General features: G+C 48.8%; 1 pseudogene; it reads right to left on the bottom strand.

Moving 5' to 3' along the window:
* Nucleotides 1–212: 212 nt before the first annotated feature.
* Nucleotides 213–3,665, bottom strand: LOC136386208 (transcription factor SPT20 homolog pseudogene; annotated as a pseudogene).
* Nucleotides 3,666–3,976: the final 311 nt, after the last annotated feature.

Below are 3,976 nucleotides of genomic sequence, written 5' to 3'. Positions count from 1 at the left end.
ACCTTTTCGGCTAAATATACAAACACCAATGTATGTTCCTCTAAAAGATGTTTCTAACACTTCATTGGTCACATCAGTATATATTACGTTCAATGAAAACATTTAAAAACCTGTGACCTTCCTGTCACATGCTACAACATGGATGAACCTTGAGGATATCATACTTCTTTCATATCATCTATCATGAAAGAAGCCAGCCACAAAAACGACAACTACGTATGACTGCCCCACATGAAGCGTCTCCCGCAGTCGGACTCAGAGATGGAGCCCAGCCCGCCGGTCGCCAGGGTCTGGGCAGAGGGAGACGGGCCCTGGCGCTCCCGCCGGTCCAGGCTCACTGCTGCAGGACGAGAGGCGTTCTAGAGACCTGCTGCACAACATACAACTTCAGAGTAGTTAAGATGGTACAGCGTATGGGATGTGCTTCTTAACTCAGCAAGAGGTTTTTAAAATAACATTTGTCTTGCAAAATTAACATAAGTTTTAAATGTTTAATTTAATGACTTTAGAGAGAAAGGAAGGGAGAGAGAAACAGGAACATCGTTCTGTCCCTGTATGTGCCCTGACCGGAACCGAATGGGCGACAGCAGCACTTCCGGACGATGCTCTAAGCAACCAAGGCCAGGGCTAAATTAACGTAATTTTAACTTTATTGGTTCTGTAGACTGATTGTTTCAGAGAAACAATAGGCTTCAGGAGTTTAAACTGAGCCTAGTGTGATTTGATATACTTTAGAACATTAAATAGAAATCACTATGTCAACAACAGCAACCAAAACAATGACGTAAGCAAAACAACTCCAGGATATTAAATCACCCCATTTCTTTGTAAAAACTACAGGGTTATGCTTCTGTATAAAGTCTGCATATCTAACAATTAAAAATACTAGCCTTGGGTGGTTGGCTCAGTGGTAGAACGTTGGCCTGGCATATGGATGTCCCAGGTTCAATTCCCAGTCAGGGCGCACAGGAGAAGTGACCATCTGCTTCTCCACCCTTTCTCCTTCTCTCTCTCTTTTTCCCCCTCCTGCAGCCATAACTTGATTGGCTCAAGGGAGTTGGCCTTAGGCACTGAGGATGGCTCCATGGCCTCTGCCTCAGGCACTAAAAAAAATGGCTCTGGTTGCAAAGGAGCAACAGCCCCAGATGGGCAGAGCATTGCTTACCGGTCACAGCGTATAAGGCAGTCCGTCTCTCTGCTTCCCTTCTTCTCACTAAAGAAAATAAAATATAAAAATAAATACCAATACATTAAAATAACCCAGAATGAAATAAAAACCTCAGAATTTATCTGGGTCAGAGCTCTTGTCTTTCAAGAGAGAACACGGTGCAAGACTCAGGGTGTGGGAGGGCTGCACGTGTCTCCACTCTACCTTTGCCTGGCTTGCTGTCTGCGGCCTCACCTGGCTGAGCTGTCCCGGCTGCTGCTGTTTGCACAGGAACTGTGATCCGCAAGATTCTCACCAGCACCTGCTGGGGCTGCGGCTGCTGCTGGGAGGCAGAGGGGAGCTGGACCGTCTGCTGGCGAAGGCTTTGCCCACGTCCTGTCTGGGCAGAGCCAGGCTGAGATGACACCGATGTGTGGCTCCGTAGAACACTTCCTGCTCCATCAGGGTTAATGACTGCAGGTGGCCGAGCAGGTAAGATAATTCTTTGATGGGATGAACCACATGCACTTGAATTCCGGGGCACTGACTGCTGAGAACAAAAACTGGGAGGCTGCTGAAGTTGTGGCCGTGGCATATACTGAGAAGGCAGCTGCGGGGTCTCCTGCTGGTTACTGGCAACATTCGAATCCTGTGGAACCCAGAGAACACCTATAGGCTTGAGACCTGTCAAGTTTCCTGAAATACACTGAACATCTCCTTGAGAAGGGGCCTGCGGTGCAGCCAGCCCTACATTTGGCGGCTGGCCCCCTGACGGCAGGCTGCTGGGCTTGACTCCTGCAGGAGCCCCGGCCCCAGGGATAGAGCTCTGCATGGGGCTGGAACCTTGCGCCACAGCTGGAACTACGTGAACAGGGCCCACCCGTTGGACAGCGTTGCGACTGGCAGAGGTGGCCCTGACCTGGCTGGCCCGGGTTTGTGATGAGCTGGCAGTGGACAGCATGGCTGTAGGAAGTGTGTTAGCTCCGTTTACTTCCACAGGGAACATCTGGGGAAGAATTGGCAGCACTGAAGCAGGAGCAGGCAATGGAGATTTACAAGGGTTGCTTGCCTGCAGCGGAATAAAGCTTTCACCCGAGGAAGTGCTTCCTGATCTGGACAGAGGACTGACGGATGGAGGTGTGCATCGAGCTGCCTCCCCCAGAACTGAAGACTGAAGGAACACGGCCTGAGCCCATTCTGCTTCCCTCCCTGCAGAAGGCTGGCTGAGACTGGCTGAGCCACTGGAGCCCTGTGGCACCTGGACTGGACATGGGGTGTTCTCCTGCTCTAATTCCTCAACCCAACTGACTACTTTCCTAGCATTTGTCTTTGGTGCAGACAGGACAGTATAGGAATGGTCATCTAAGATGGAGCAGCATGGAGACATCAGTGTGTCATATCTGAGTTTTTTGCATGGTTGTATTCCAGAGATAAATGGGTCATTAAGAGACTTCATGAAGCGCAGCTTTGCTCTCTGAGACTCATCTAAGGTTTCGTATTCAAATAGAAAATCATCTTCCTTCTGGGCTGACCAGAATGTTGGTTGTGAATCGTCATAATCGAAAGAGCCCTCCTGTATAGCATAATTCTCCATCTCCTCTCCAAAAGGGGTCTCTAAGTCAAAGAGTAGCTGTTCCCATATATCTACAAATCTTGGTGTTCCAGTAATGTTGAGATCATGCTGCTGCCCTGCCTGACTTTCTTGGCTTTTGCTGTGAAAATCCTGTGCCCCTGACTCAGGAGGGAGTGGGCTACAAGACGGCTCCTGCTGCTGATTCAGGGAGGCTGCAGAATACTTCTCTAAGTTTTTTCTCATCAGGGGAGCGTTCATCTTTTGCTTGTTATAGAGCAGTCTGTTTTCAGTGCAAGCTACTGATACAGAAGGATCAAGACACAGGGGTTCAGCTGTAGCTAAGATCAGCTGGCTCTCAAGTTCAAGTTTGTCTTCCTGGGTCCACATCTGGTTATCGCTGGTTATGGAGTGTATATCGCTAGCTAATGTCTGCATCGTGGGGCGTAGGAGAATATGCCTGCTTTGGTAACCAGGGGGCTCCAAATTACTGCACTGCCTATAGTCCCGTATTTCTGCTATGACACACCCACGATGAAAAATGTTAACCTGAGACTTTTCCAAGAGATCCACCAAAACAGGAGGCAATTCTTCTGCATCTAAGTATTCAAGAAATTCCCCTTCTTCATAAGGCAGCTGAATGGTCTCTGTACATATTTCATTTTCTCCCTTTAGCATCAGTGAATATCCCTCTTTTCCTGGATACAAGTTGACCACTAAACAGGGCAAGGACTCCCTCTTAACAAGCTTCTCTAACAAGTTCACATTGCTTGTTAACTCCTCCGCAACCTCGGGCTCTTTTCCACACTCTTCAACGTATATGTCGTACAGCTTATCATGGAGAGACTTTTCCCCGCTAGATATGCGTTTCCTTTTAGGAGGTCTCTGTTGGGCATTTTCAATGATACACTCCGCACTATCCAACGCTTGTTCTAAAGCTTTTTGCATTGCAGTATAAAACGGGGCCCCTAAAAGAAAGAAAACATAAGTGCGCTGATGCACGTGGTTCTGTCTTTTTACTGCTGTATCGTTTTGCAAATGCTGCGACTCCACAGTGGAGCGATCAACCTTACTTAAAATGAACACCAAGAACCCCAGCCCTCCAAAAAGCACTCCACACAGAAGACTTACGATTTTGGGGACCACAGATACGTGCACCAGCCGCCACCTTGCAGTGCCTCGTGGTCTGCAGGCTGGGCCGGAAGTGAGTGTGAGTGCCCCCTTTTCTGCACCGCTGGGGGGCGCAAGCCTCTGTGCGC

This window comes from Saccopteryx leptura, chromosome X (assembly GCF_036850995.1).
Source record: "Saccopteryx leptura isolate mSacLep1 chromosome X, mSacLep1_pri_phased_curated, whole genome shotgun sequence".
Taxonomy (NCBI): domain Eukaryota; kingdom Metazoa; phylum Chordata; class Mammalia; order Chiroptera; family Emballonuridae; genus Saccopteryx; species Saccopteryx leptura.
This window is presented reverse-complemented; position numbering and strand designations above follow the sequence as displayed.